This window comes from Xiphophorus couchianus, chromosome 1 (assembly GCF_001444195.1).
Source record: "Xiphophorus couchianus chromosome 1, X_couchianus-1.0, whole genome shotgun sequence".
Taxonomy (NCBI): Eukaryota; Metazoa; Chordata; class Actinopteri; order Cyprinodontiformes; family Poeciliidae; genus Xiphophorus; species Xiphophorus couchianus.
The window spans coordinates 6,596,312-6,611,826 of NC_040228.1; the positions used below are offsets into that span (position 1 = coordinate 6,596,312).

The 15,515-nt window shown below is 39.6% G+C and overlaps 1 protein-coding gene across 1 annotated transcript in view; it reads left to right on the forward strand.

Moving 5' to 3' along the window:
- bcas2 (BCAS2 pre-mRNA processing factor) overlaps nt 1-15,515 on the forward strand; it is a 624,479-nt gene that overhangs the window by 343,071 nt on the left and 265,893 nt on the right. The gene's annotated exons all lie outside the window — the stretch shown is intronic.

Consider the following 15,515-nt stretch of genomic DNA (forward strand, 5'->3'; position numbering starts at 1 on the left):
CAGGGAGGGTTTCTTTCCATCAGTGTACTTACATTGTAACCACCGTGGTTACAGAACAGATGGCAAGCATACATGTCTTCTTTCACTAGGGCAGTCAAGCACATCATGACGGTGCATGGAAGAAACAATTTAATAACTTTACTGTAATACAGAGGCCAGAGAAATCGCTCCAGAAGACTTTCTCAGGCATTACACTAGAATCATTATACTGTTATGCATTGTTTTACTTATGATCATGTAGTAATCTTAACATTTTCCACTGCAAATGCAAACCAGCTACAATATTTCAGCAGTGCTTTAACTCAAACTGATCGTTTCTTTTAATTGTTTTGAATGAGCAAGCCTTGCAGAAGCAGCACTGAACAAAATGCTAATATATATATAAATTAGATTTTCTGACCAATAGAGCCAAAGAAAAACCATAAAAAAATATTTTGTTTGTTTTAATTTCAAGGTTTCTTTTGCTTATTTCTTAAATATGTAAGGTAAATATGTACGTTGCTCCTAAAAGTGGACTCTGGTATTGTTCTTCTCTTCCATGGTTTTATTCATTTATTATTGTCTACGTCTAGAGTATGCAATATTACGCTGCAAACTATTTAAAGCCAACATGAAGTTCTTTAACTTGAAATAACCACGCCGTTATCTTACCCTGTAGCAAGTCGTGTCTTCTTCAACGGTAGAGATAGCAACGTGCCCACGCCGGAGCCGTCACTTTACCTTCTTTAAATGTAGCGCTATTTTGGGGCTAAACAGAGCCTGAAAGACTGACCTTGATTAACAACAGTGAGTCAGTTTGAGAAAACAAAAAGCAAAAAAAAAAACAGTTTCTGTGTGATGAGACGTTACAGATGTGAATCTTTGCCCTGAGGTGTAATGACAAGCACAGTAAGAAGCAAAGCATGGAAATGTGAAACATGATTCACCTCTACCTGCTGGAGCCTCCAGCTGGATTTTCTTATGTCATGGTTTTGTTTAAAGTAGATAAACCGATGCTTCATTGTAATGGACTAATCAAGTGGATGTTGGAGATTTGTAAAGAGTGTCCATGGTGACAAACATGCCTACGATTCTTCAGTACAAGAGCAAAAATGCAAATCTAATGACGAGTAGAAATAAAATAGTGCAATCACAGAATTACTGTATGTTTATGATGACACTGAATGGAAATAGCATTTCATTATGAATTATTTATAATTGAGGACTATGACCAATAACAGCACAAACCAGTTTAAAGACAACAAATGAGAAACCCTTAAATAGCTGCATGTAGGTGCATCTCAGTAAAGTACGGTGGACCTGTGGTGTTGGACGGGGATCACAGCCACTGTGAAAACTATAAATACCTGAGACCTGCTCTGAAATATTTAAATAGTTCAAACACCACAGTGGCACTACCACCACAGACCCATATGAAGGCAGTTCCACTCTGGACTCTGTTGAAGTTTAAAATTTTACCCAATCGCTAATGTTTGGCAATAACAAAACATTATGAAGCTTACTGGAAATCTGCCTGCACTGTAGACAACCATCCTTAGTTTAGAAACGAATGAGTGTTTGGAAGCTGACCAACACGGACTGAATGGCTTTGTTCACTGCCAGTACAGGCAGACTACAAATCTGAAACAGTGCAGAAAATCAAAGTCAAAGAGCTCAGAGAATAAACTTTAAAATACTTCTGTTAGTTTATTAATCGCTGAACGGCTCAGCACCAAAATATACATTAAATATATTTGACTTTTGTGCCACTCTGTCTTTTAGTTCTAGTTTACTCTGCCCCTCCACTTTCCCCAGAACCAGAACCAACCAGAACTAACACGTAAAAATAGTATTCAGTCTTTATGCTCCTCTAATCTGAAACAAACTTCCAGAAAACTGCAAAACAGCTGAAACACTGAATTTCTCTAAATCGATGCATAAACCCCATCTGCTTAGAGCTGCGTTTGTAGTGATAACTGGAGCATAGATTCATTTTAGTCTCGTTCCAATATTTCACAAAGATGATTTTTAATTATGTTAATCATGAGATTTGAGAACATGTGATTTGTGTTGTTTTATGAAGCACCTTGAATTTTCTGTTTGTGATCTGTGCTACCCAAATAAATCTGCCTTGCATCGTCTCCTGCCACTTTTAGATATCAAATTCCAGGTTTTTTACTTCTGCATTATTCCTTTGCTGTGTTTTAGAAGAGAGTCGATCGGTTTCTCAGAGAGAGAAAAATCTTTGGGTAGCAGCCATAAATAACAGGAGCTTCCAGTCCAACAAACCAAATGAGACTCTGATGTTTCTGCTCATCTCCTGAAGGACGTGCCTCTGTTTGTCTCTGCTGGGGTTTTTTTTTTTTTTAAATAAATGATTAATCCACTCCTCAGGCTTTTCACACTCACACACATGCGCAGACACACTGCAGTCCTGCTGATCACTGTATTAAAAGCAAGGCCAAAATTGACTTCTTCGTTGTCTAAAGTGGACATTTTAATAAAGCGTCATAAAACCAACAAAGTTGTTATTTTTAAGGTGAGAAATACAGAGATGAAAACTGGCTCCAGTTTGAATTTAATATATCAGAAAGAGTCGCTATAAATTTATTATGAATTAACAATACGCATGGTGAAGCAGTGAGTATTGCTGCACAAGCACATTTGATTTCAGAACTGGCAATTGTCATTTTGAATTTAAGTTTTATGTCCTAAATATCGGGGGTAAATGAGCGATTAAAGGATCCTCTGATATTGCACTAAGTTGTATTTCCTTTCCCCACACTTACCTTGAGAATGATTTTTAGACTTAGACTTATTTTATTGTTGTTGCACAAAGACATGCAAGTAAAACTGGTAATTAAATGTCATTGCTTGGCCACCGGAGCACACACAGAAACACAAGTGTTCCTATAATTACATAAATATATAAATAATAACATATTGCTAAATATATATGTCATTTTCAAGCAGCCTCAGTCAGTCTTAGTGATGGGATTGTTGAGCAACCTGATGGCCAATGAGAGACGAATATGTCTGAGTTTGGCTGTTCTGCAGCGGATGCTACAGAACCTTATGCCAGAAGCCAACTTTATTTTTTATCCTTTATGCATTTTATAATTTTCTTTGGATAAACTTAATTGAGTTACTTGTTACCAATTGTTGAGCAATTCAATTAAGTTGGTTCTAGTATATTCTTTTATCAGTTTACAGGATCATTGAAAAAAAAATGTACATGTTAAAACAAACATTTAAAATTTTTTAATTCAAGTTGTATTTTAAGTAAGTGATAATGTAATGTTGAATATTTAAGTTTTTTAGTTTGGAACAACTTAAAAGTTTGAGTTGACTTTCTGTAGAATTAAGTCAAAGAGTTTTGAATTATTTATTAGGGGAAAAAAAGATTTGAGTAAGAGCGACTTAAATTTGTCATGTTAAACACACTTAGTTAATTAAGTTATAAAAACTTAGTAAAATGAGATGGATAAACTTAATGAATTGAGTTGGTCAGATGTAGGATACAAAACTGGCATCGAAATCAATTGTTTCAAGTCAAAGTAAAAAGTTTCTTTAAGTTATTTAAGTTCATTTAAATTAAATTAGATTTGTAACTTTTAAGTTAATTAAACACAAAAAAGTAAGTTGTAATGTAAATAAGTCCATAAAATGAACTACAGCCAAGAACACTTTTTAGAGTGTCCAACCTGTGAACGTTGGACTGAGGGAGGCAGAACCCATGAATGCCCAGGGAGAACATGCTAACTCCATGCAGAAACACTTCAGACCAGGATTTGAACTCACAACCTGCAAGGCAACAATGTTACCAGCTGTTCCACTAGGCAGGAAAATAATTGTTTCAACATGAACTGAAAATTAAACAGTTATCATGAATTATTCGGTTTCATCGGCAAACAACCTGCTACTGACAGAAAGATGATCCTCGGTTCAAATCTTGGTCTCAAGTTTTTCTGCATGCAGTTCGAATGTCCTGCTGGCCTCAACCTCAGAGCAACCCAGTCTGAGTGACAGCTTACTCAAACCATTAACGTTGTGGTGTTGGAGGGGGGGTGGGATTAATTCAACATAAGATTTTTGATGAGTGTTTTTTGATTTGCTACATGGTCTTATTTGTTTTGTTACATGTTTTAAATTGATTACAAATGCCTTATTAGTCATTTAAACATAATGAATACTTAATACTGCTTTGCTTAATAACTAGCACTGGTTTGAGTTTGGGTTAATTTAAATGGGGCCCACATGATGTCATAATGGTTACATCAGCTGCTTTGAAGCAAGAAAAATCTTATCATCATTTTTCTAAAAGTCCCAGGTGTGTGTCCCGACACACCTGCATTTCCTGCTGATATTTTAGCTTCTATTTACCTTATAAAATCTCAAAATTTCTTTAATATAAGTCTGTGTGTGCATTTTGTGTGTGTGTGTGTGTGTTTGCACATGCACATAGTGTCTTTCTATCTTCAGAGGAACTTTGCATTGACTTCTACAGCCTAATCCTAAACTTAAACCTAACCATTACCAGTACACACCTAATCCTAACCTTAACTCACTTCACACCTTAGTCCTAATCCTTTTTTTTTTCTTCCTTTTTTTTCTCCGAAGAGTTTTTGCGGCGCTAGTGGCTTGTATTTTTTCCACAGTAGGCAGACCGGGAGACGTCCGCGTCGAGGACTAAGGCCTCCAAACGTGGGGCATGCTAACCCCCTGCGCCACCACAGCACGCCCCGTTAGTCCTAATCCTTAATCCTAACAGCACAGACTTTGAACCCCAGGAGGAGCAGTCAGTCCTTACAATATCATGAAAATGGTACAATATCAAGTACAAGAACACACGCATACACAACTTCTGCCTTGACCAGTCAGTATTCAGTGATGTATGCTACCTAAGGTTTTATACATGCTCCAGTCTTTTGTTTGAGCAGTCTCGCGTACATTTACATTCTTCAGTAACCTGGAGACACCTGTTTCACATCTCCGACTTCCACCTCCCACATGCTCCTGGACTTACACACAGTCCACAAGAGAGCCTGGCGTTATCTCCCGTGCTATGGTTTACAGCACAATTACACGGAGTTACCTTGAATTGTTTGTCTAGTGTTCAATGGGCATGAAATAATGGCATTTACTTCCCATCTACTTGCTCTAGTTCGGCAGCAGCCTCTCCGTCTCCAAACACGCCACCGTCATGACCCGGTGGTTGACAAAGTGCTTGAAGAGTAACCTGTCACCTCTCCGTATGCCATTTCATGCATCATCATTGTCTCACACACACATGCTAACGCAGCGCCCCCATCCCCTCCCGCCTCCTCCGACATGCCTCACACCTCCGCCAATGAAAAATATCTATTATGAGACGAGAGTGAGGTGATCGCACAAGCGACAATAACACCGCCAACCTGAGCTCTGCACCGAATCTGGTGTGAAGGTAACCATAGCAGCCATAAAGAGAAGCTGCCATTGTGAGCAGAAATAAACACTTCTTGATGGGCGGAGGATCACTTTATACATTTTCACCTCAATGAATAGAGGCACAAAGTGAAGGCGGTGACGATGAGCGGGGAGTTCGCAAAAACAAATAGCTGTGTAACTTTCATTTACGTCACTCTCTATTTGCACACATCTCATGACATTATGAAGAGATAATTTTTCGGAGTCGATGGGCTTTGAGGGCAGAATGAGCTTTTCATGTTGGTATAATTCAACTGAGCTCTGCAGAGGTGTAGTGAAAGAGTGAAAGAGCTTTTGAATGAAAGGTAACTTGTAGGAGAGTAAAACCAAATAAATACGCTGCAAAAGATTTTTTAAAAATGAGAAGTTTGAAAAGATGACCTTGAAGCTAATAAATCACGGTCACCTGACGTAGTCCTGTTGGAAAATTACAGACAGTTGATCAGATTGATTTGGTCCTACGTTCTGGAGCCAAGAACAGTGCAAGGCAAAGGAATACACAAACTCTGTTGGGAGAAGCTGCCTAATCTAAGAGGAGAGCGAGGTAAAGCACATTGAAAGAAAACCCATAAAAAGTTATACAATCATAGAAAAAAGTTTTGCGTCTGACTCAAACTTCACCTGTTCAGTTTTGTGTGACTTGACATTGTTTTCAGATACCTATTGTTAAGGAAATATGGATATTGTTGAGTGTTTAATATGGCTAATCTCATGCCATGTGCGTTTAAGAGATAAACATTCCTATTTGGACAAATGTTAAGCAGAGATAAACATTCTCCTGGCAAGGCTGTAACTTAGAGCAGCCACAAAACACTATTCTCTTGAAAGGCGTTAAATTAGCAGGCCATAAATAATATCTTCCCCTGCCTAGAGGTCGGAGGTTGGGGGTTTCCCAGGGGCTCTGAGCTGCATCTGGAGTGGATCACAGATTTCGAATCTGGGAAACATCTATGTTTAATTTCGGATATACCTTTTAAATATTGTTCGTGATAAGGCAAAGATTCAAATCTTGGGAGATGCTGAGTCCAAAGGAGTAAAATAGGTTTTGTGAAATTAACTTATAACTTTAACAACTAAAATGACTCTTGAGTTTTGTCATTAAAACTTAGGGGAAGGTTGACGTTTTTCCAAGGTGGCTCTCGGTTGGTCAACAGGAGGAACGCCTTCTTTGCATATATTAAAATACGGAAACACCTCTTTGGTATAAGATGACGTGTTAGGAGGAAAATAGAGAGTTTTTTCCATCTGTTCTCCACGTGGGCGCCTTTGTCTGTCTCTGTGTTTTGTGTTTGTCTTTGTCTGTTGTTATTTTGTGATAAAAATGCATATCTCTGTACCTCTGCAGCTTTGTTAACTGATTCATGCGTTGCTTTGTATGAATTAAACTCTGTGATCTGTGACGTCAACACGCCGTGTTGTGGTTTCGCTTTACAGCTGGCCGCTGCTCGCCGAGAGGATCCGGCTGTTTTAAGGAAGATACGAGCCAAACGTTTTGTTCAAAGTTTTAATAAATATTTCTTCCTTTACACTATGCAGAGTGATCAGATCCATTGTAAATGTGTGCAAACAACTGTATTAGATTTAAAAACAGCTTACTTTAAAACTAAAGTCAATTTAGTAATTTCTTTCTATAAAAAACATCCATAAAAACATACAGGAAGTCAAGTATGAACAGCAGAATACTGGTTGAGCAATACTTTCTTCCATGATGAAATATTCCTATATTGTTTTTTAACATTTGGAAGATGTCACAAAAGTTAAGTGTTGACAGGACCTAAAAGCACAAGAACTCGAGACGGTGATGGAACATATATGGAATAAAAGAAAGAAAAAACATACAAAATTTGAAGATACAATTTTAAAAAAAAGTTTTAAAATGCAATTCCAATCAAATCTCATCTCCCTTCAGTACTCCGTCTGGACTTTTTCCAATTGAAGCTGATTCCTCTCAAATGTTTTTGATTGATTAAAATGTAATATTTCAACAGTATTAAAGATAAGAAGTAAGAAAGCAGTTATTTCTCAGTAACTGAGGGTCCAGAGCCCTCTGGATGAAGCAAGGCATGGGCATTTAGTCCTGCACTGGGGCATTTAGTCCAACATTGGGGCATTTAGTCCAGCTTTGGGGCAGAATGATGAAGTTAAAGTCAGAAGTTTTCTCTGCAGCCAAAACATTTCTGTGTTTAGGAGAGAGGAGGATTTTCCCGCTATTGCGAGGACAATTACGAAAAATAAATAGAAACTTCACATCAGACCTGCGTTTTTATTCACAAACCAGTGTATGTTGGGAGAAAAATATTCTTGCCCATAATTTGATAATTAGAGGGTGCAGATCCCCCCCCCTCCTCCTGACCATGGACCCGGTGTCTGAACAACATGGAGGCAGAGAAACGGAGAGTCTTCAGAGTCATTACTAGACGAGGGCAGCCGGACTAGTTTATGTTGCTAAATTATTATATTTAGCTAAATATTATTGTTGAGGGGCACAAGCAGGCCTCCTGACACACAGATTAAAATAAAAAATTTAAGTAAATAAAAACTCAAAAAGGGCACTAGGAGCATCAAGGATAAAAGGGGCAGAGGGTCAAGCCCCCACGTACCTGATGGATGGCCTGTGAAAGAATAATCTTTTGGCCCTCCAGCGTTGTCCGCATGCGCAAAGTTTCCATATGTAACCAATAACATGCAGAGGGTCTGTATTTGTAAATGTGATTTTGATTAAGTCAGTCCCTCACCAGCTATGAACCTCACCGCACGTCGCTGTATCTTGCAAACTAAAGCTTAATTCTTTTTCTGCCTTAAAGCACCTCATCCAAAAAACAATCTAGGAAAATCAACAGCTCATCCTGACACTTATATTCAGGGAAATGGTTGTTGTGCTTTCATGGAAGAAACAAAGATGAGTATGTGGATAAGAAATGTGATTTCTACAATGAGGACAAAGGAGAAAAATGCTTTTTTTTTTTTCTTCATGTTTACACAAATGCACTAATGTATTATAATTATCACCAACTTAACTGGACCGCAATATGCTAATCTGTCTGTCTGAGAGCATTGTATTGTCATGAACCACATTGATTTGGTTATAAACAAACAACGGGATATGAACTGGACATGATTCTCTTGCAAAGTGCCTTGAGATAACATTTGTTGCCATTTAGAGCTGAAGTGAACTAATGTTTGGTTTTGACTCTGCCACATACAGTGTTCAGATGTCTGCACACCCGATATTCACTGTATTTCACTGACATTTGAATTGACAGGTCAAACGTTGGAACAGCAAAAAGACAAAATTTTACATGTGGCGACAAAGCAGTCAAACAATATAATGCAGACATGAAAATCAAATGGAAGCTAATTAAATTCATGTTTTTTTTCCTGCTTCAGGTCAGTTAGGATTCTCAAACGTAATTATTCAGACGTTTGCTGAACGTCAGAATAATGACGGTTATTTTTAATGAAGCAGTTTACGTACATGTGCTTCTAGTCAGGCTGATCGACACAGACGACCTGCAAAGGAAAGCAGCAAGCAAAACCCAGAAGTTAGAGATAAAACCTGGCTGCTGACTCAGAATGGAGTAGTGGTAAACGTCAGCCAATTAGCTGTTCCTTCAGGACGTGTGCTCTACTGAGAGTCATCAGGGTGATCATGATGAGGGACGTAATGCAGAGGGAATTTCACCCGAGCTGCAGCTACAGTTGGCCTGGCTGTAATGGAAAACAGCCAGAACCGCTCTCTGCTGGCTCCTAGCTGGATGTGCTTCATAGTGTGAAAGATGTCTGCTTCTTTAGTCAAAACCAAATCATCTAATTCTAAAGTAGCCAAGCACTATGAAAGAGACTTTTCAGATTAACTCACTGTGTCAATCTGAGGCCAGGTGGATAGAAGAAAGTATTGCTCAGTTTGCCGGAAATAAGGCGTCAAGGATGTGAGAATAAACAGTATTAAGATGCAGTAGTAAGTGTAGACACGAGCCAGCTTTAATCATTTTAAAGGGGCAGTATTATGAGGTTTCCAGGCTCATACTGCAGTTATATAGCATAATCAAGTAACGCTGTTGTTCAGTTGTTATAAAAAGGCTATATATCAAATATGGCTTAAATGAAATTGGACTTCAAACTCCTGCTCCTTCTGAAGCTCCGCCTTCAGGAAGTCATCACAGCATGTCTCCTCTATTAACCCTTTAACAACGTTTTAACCAGCGTCCCACTGACAAGCCGCTCTTATAATGAGCTCAGCAGATGCTCAGTGTCACCAGGTGTTTGCTAACTGCTGCTGGCTAGTCTGGAGGAGTTGAGCAGGGGAGTTGTGAGGGACGACTGCTCTGTGAATCGGAAGCGCCGAGGCTTGGGTGTAAAATGTGAAGACCCCTGCGATTCAACATTCGTAAAGCCACTCCTTGTTGAACTAGAACCGGTTCTACTCCCGAGTTTAACTGATTCCAGTAAGAAAATATGAAAAAGTTTGATCTTTTTGCTGTGGATGTGTTTTGTCTGAACTTGCTGCAGAATCTGCCAGTCCACATCAAGCAGGTGGAGACGAGGTGTTGGAATCCCTGTTGCACCTGACATGGGGCTTCACAGGTTCCACAGGCGGCTCCGCCAACTTCTGAAGGTGAGAAACGAACACATCTTCACCCAGACAGGGATAACAAACAGGCTGACATTTCTGAAAAACACACCCAACCTCTGGATCAGCGGTAAAGGCCAGGATGTCTCAGAACAGACGGATAACGAGGCAACAGGCTGAATGTGCCGCTTCTAAGAAACAACTCAATGAAACATCTGATTTGAATATCAATATTTACTAAGAGAAAGGATTTTTTTTCTCTGTTTGCCCACACAGAGGAGATGAAACACAGCTTCTTCATCCTGAAAGGGTACTTGAGTCTAAAGCAGTCCCACATGGTGCTAATAATCAGTCTGTCAAATATGAACAGGAGAGGAGCAAAAACAAAAGAAAAGATGGAGCAAGTGTAAGCGATCGAACATTAGGTCCCAAAGCGAGAAAGAAACTTCGTCTCAGGCTTTCTCAGACAAATGAAAGCAGTGAATCCAAACAGCACCTGAACGAGTTACATGTTTGTGTCCATTAAATCTCTCAAATGCACTGGGTCATGCACTGATCCAGTCTGAAATGGGCAACCTGTTCAATTTTTTTAATTTTATTTTGGCTTTAGTCACGTTTCTTAATGTTTCTATGTTTTGATTACACTCTGCCCAGTCAGAGACAAGGACTGGTCAGGAAATATTCGGTACTAGTACAGTTCCTTTGAACCTTCACTCGCAAGCTTCAGCTTTTCCACCAAGAGCTGGAAGTCATCTGCTAACCCACTCAGTGAAGGAGCGAGTTGAGCAACCATACAAAATGGCCAGAATTTGGTCCAGAAACAGATGAGAATGATGTGCTTAGCATGAAATGAATGAGAAGGCAGACAAAGTCCAAATAAAAACTACGGAGGAAACGCTTTAAAAGCTTACAGCCTGCTGCTGTTGTCACTCCGCAGCGCTGTGGATGTGACCTACACCGTTCAAACTGGGGCATCTGTCATAACTTTTGCTCCAGGTAAGCCTCCACCTCCTCCCTGCTCTCTGCAAGCCATCCCCTTATACTGACTTCCGTGTGGTGCGTTCAGGAACCCTTTGATGCCTCAGCTCAGGAAATTAACCTCTCAGGAAACTAGACAAAAGACATCAGCTAACAAGCATCACGGTATCTGCATCCACGTCGTTTTACCTCAGCGCCACTGGCCTTCAGGTTGCCGTGGTAACGCCATTTTTTTGTTCTGACTCACAAGCCGAAGTGAGCGTCCCTGAAACTCGTGAAAGATATTCATCCTGGAGCAGAGCAGAGGAAAAAAAATAATGCAGCCAGATCTCGACTGTAGCACAAAAGCTCTGCAGGCGAGGTCAGAGCCACCACACACACACACACACACACACACACACCCACACACACACAGAGCACCACGGTGAATATCCGCCTCCACTCAACAAAACACACTAACTGTTTTCTCCTCTTTTTTCCCCCTGATTGTATGTAGGAGATGAAACAAGTTTTAGATTCAGAATAATGTGAGCTGAAGTCATCAGCTGATCCCTGTCAGCTGAACCAGGTCCAGGTGTTGAGGATGTCTTTACGGCTCCACATTATCTAAAGGCACTCCACGCTTTGATGTCCGTTTGCTGTCTCAGGAGGTGGAACACAAATGTGAAAAGTCCATAAAAGTGTAATTTATAGAGTGCTATTCCAAGTCCACCACAAGAGGTCAGGAGAGCATGCTTTTGAAGTGTTGGCGCTCCTTGTTTTTGTCATAAAAGCTCCTGGAGTCACACGTAATGGCTAAAAAGTGACATCCAGCATCAAAAAGCCTGACAGATGGATTCTGACTCCCTGCTCTGTGATGTTTGTTCATCATTCTCTTCAAAATGTGAAAACATTAAATATTCGGCTGTTTTAGAATGTATAACTCCATTAATTGTTATTTTGGTAATAATTTTCCATGTGCTTATGATCTCCACAGTGGAAACAAGTGGAAAGTAAAGAAAATATTAGAAAACGGTGTAAAAAAAAAAAAAAACAACAACAGTCCATTATTCATTTCAGGAGCTGAAATGCAAACTGCTGCTACATAAAAGATTAGCTGACAGGATGACATGAGATCAAATAGCTCTGCATCTTTGGCATGAATGAAATTTAGAAAATCTGAAATTACACTGACAAAAAGTATTTTTTTTAAAAGAATATTAATAACTTTCTATTTAATTAGATTAAAACAGTATGATAAAAGAAACGTGGAGCACTTCCATTCTCCTCCTCGTTCTCAGGCCTTTCCTCAGGCTGCTTGCTGACTACCTCGTCTCCACAGCCTTTTTTTCCTTTGACTAAAAAGAACGTAGCTAATCTTTAGATCTCAGATTTTAATAACTTAAAGCAATAGTGCATGAATGATACGTCTCCTGCCCTAGCAGCTCCCTCTGGATCTGGACTCAGACTGCTGTCCGTCTTCTGTTCGAAGCATGGATCCAGTGCAGTAGCCACTTGGAGAAAGTCCTCGATCGTCATTCTGCAAAGCCCATATTTTTGATCAAGTCGCAGGAATAAAGATATTTCTTTCTTTCAGCCCCACACGAGTTTCTTCAGGTGTGGGGCTGTGTCCTGAAGACACACTGCGTGTGGACGTGCAGAGAGCTTTTCCACGACTGCTGAAATCATCTGCTTCTCGAAAATCCTTCTCAGTCGGCTGAGCAAGCTTGTATAGAAAAGAATAACAAAAACAAAGATTATTTGTGACGCAGTATTCATTTTTATACTGTCATTTCATTCTTGTCGTGTGTGTTTCTGTTTTTCGAGTTGAGGCTTCATACATCAGTGATCAAATATCCTACCCATCTCGTCTATCTAGCTCCATCTGTCGCTTTTCTTATTCTTTCTCAGCCGCTGATCCAGCGTAGCTGCTAGAATTGCAGGCTACTGCTCTCTGAATTCCTGCAGCAGTAGGTAAAGACGACTCCAACATTTTCTCACATCAGGAATGAGTGAGTGTCTACAATGCACATTACAGCACACCAGGAGGTGAAGGGAGGCCATTGTTGTTGCAGAGAAGTGGCCTTCGCGACCCTGTCTGGGCAGAGCCTCGCCTCTAGACAAACAGCTGATCACACAACCACGCATCCCGAGGTGCAATCAGCGTAAAGCCGCAGTGCTGCACAGGAAGTGCAGCCTTCTTTGTCCTTCAGAAGCAAAAGGAGGGGGATGAACATGAGAACTGAATGGTGTTCCCTGCCTGTCGCTGGAGGTGGGTGGGCACCAGCCCCACTCCCAACCCTGCAAGGATCAGAGTGTCTGGATAACGGAGGAATGGATGGAATTGGAGTGAAATCTTGATTGGCTTTAACTGAACTTAACGTTGGAAATTGGTGTGAAAACTTAAGCTAATTTAAAAATGCTTAAATCTTCCTTATTTTCTGCTAAAAAAAACCCCAAAACAAAACGTAATGCAGTTCAGTGCCCACTGATGAGTTCACAGTGCTGTGGACTCGGTTAGATTCCTGCTGATTTCAGTGGAGAGGTCTAAGCCTAAGTTAATTCCCCCTTTTGACAAGTTCCACAAATAAAGCTTTACTGGCTGCTGAGCTGTGACAGTGGACACATCTACTCTGGGAGAGCCAAAGGACTGGTATGCAGGACTGTGAATGCAGCGCAGCAAGAAAGGAAAGAAGACAATGGATGGATTTATAGGTCTGTGGGGTTTTCGTTCTGCTGGCAAAAGCAGAGGGTGAATAGACGTCACCGTGATCCAGACAGTTCTGATGGCTTTATGCAGCGCCACACACACACAGAGCGTTAAAACGGCACAAAACCAGGTGTACACTCTGAAAGGTGTTTTTGGCTGTAGTTTATTTTATGGACTTATTTACATTCATCTCACTTGTTTCATTTGGTTTGGTGATGACAACTTACTTTTTTTGTGTTTAATTAACTTAAAAGTTACACGTCTAACTGACTGACATTAACTTCAGGGAACTTTTTACTTTACTTGAAACAATTGAGTTCAATGCCATTTTTGTGTCTGACCAAGTCAATATGTTACGATCCTCCAATTCAGTTCATTACGTTTATCCAACTCAATTTACTAAGTTTTTATAACTTAATTCATTAAGTATGTTTAGCAGGACACATTTAAGTCACTCTTACTCAAATCAGTAAAAATCTCAAAAGTGTATTTGAAGCAATTAAGTTCAATGCCGCGTTCGCAGCCTGCGGCTGATGTCATGATCAAGCTCCAGCAGGACAGATGCTGCACCAAGCAGGGTGCTGTGATGGTGCAGAGGTAAAGCACACTCACATAAAGAGATATTAGTCTTTGGTGCAGCCGTCGTAAGTTCGATTCCAGCCAGATGACCTAGCTGCGTGTCTTCTCTCTCTGTCATTATCCACTATCCTGTCTAACTACTCTCATATAAAAACTGCCTGAGCCACAAAAAAAAAACCCTGATAAGAAAAAGTAATCATTTAATAGTTTCCTTCTTTATTTGAAGTAAACTAAATGATTTGATTAAGGCTGACTTAAATTTGCCATTTTAAACACACTTAATGAATTCAGTAGAAAAAAAAAATTATAAATTGAGTCGGTTAAACTTAATAAATTAGGTTGGATAAACTGAATTGATTTACTTGTTACCAACGGAAGCAATTCAATTAAGTTGGTTGAACTAATTTCTTTGTGCAGTGTAGGTGCGTTTTAGAGAAACCTGCTGGATGTTTTAAGTGACTGTAAAAAATTGACTAGTTAAACATGTTACAGTGTTTTTATACGGCTTTGGTTTGGATAAATACAAAGCAATGTCTGGTGAGTCAGTGGGAATTTCACACATATACTGGAGATTTGAATGTTCTCGTTTAAGATACAGGAGGATAATCCTGATACATGTTTAAAATAAATGTATCAGCATTTATAGTTTTTCTTAAAATCTAGACTGAAACCAAAACTGACTGATTTCAAGTGTTGAATCAAAACTAATGGACTCTACAATCATTGTTTTGATGATTGTGATTTGATGAGCTAAGTTTAATTTATTTATTTTTTTAATAATACATGTAACTTCAGAGACAGGTTAGTTGGAGAATCCAGGAAAATCTGTATGAATGAACTTAAATTTGCATGAAGTTGCTTACATTTGTACAACAGGTTTGTGTGTTGGGTTGAGGAGGCGAGGACTGACTCTGGAAATATTTATATTGTTCAGATGAGGAAATGTGGTCAGGAATGCTTCCTAGATCACAAAGGACATTTCCTTCACTGTCTTGTTCAGCTTCTTCCTTCTGGGAGAAACCAAACCAAAACAAACAAACAAAAAAAAAAACCTTTGTGATTTGTTCCCTCTCCAGAAACGTCTCTAAACTATTCTGCACCGGTACATCGTCTTTATCTGGTTGTCTTAAACAATGTTTTGCACTAATGTGGGCTATATGTTACTTGCATGTTGCATTTTTACTATCTGTCCATTCATCCACCCACGTGCAACCACACGCGCAGTTGTGACCTGACAGATTTAAAGCCGCGCGT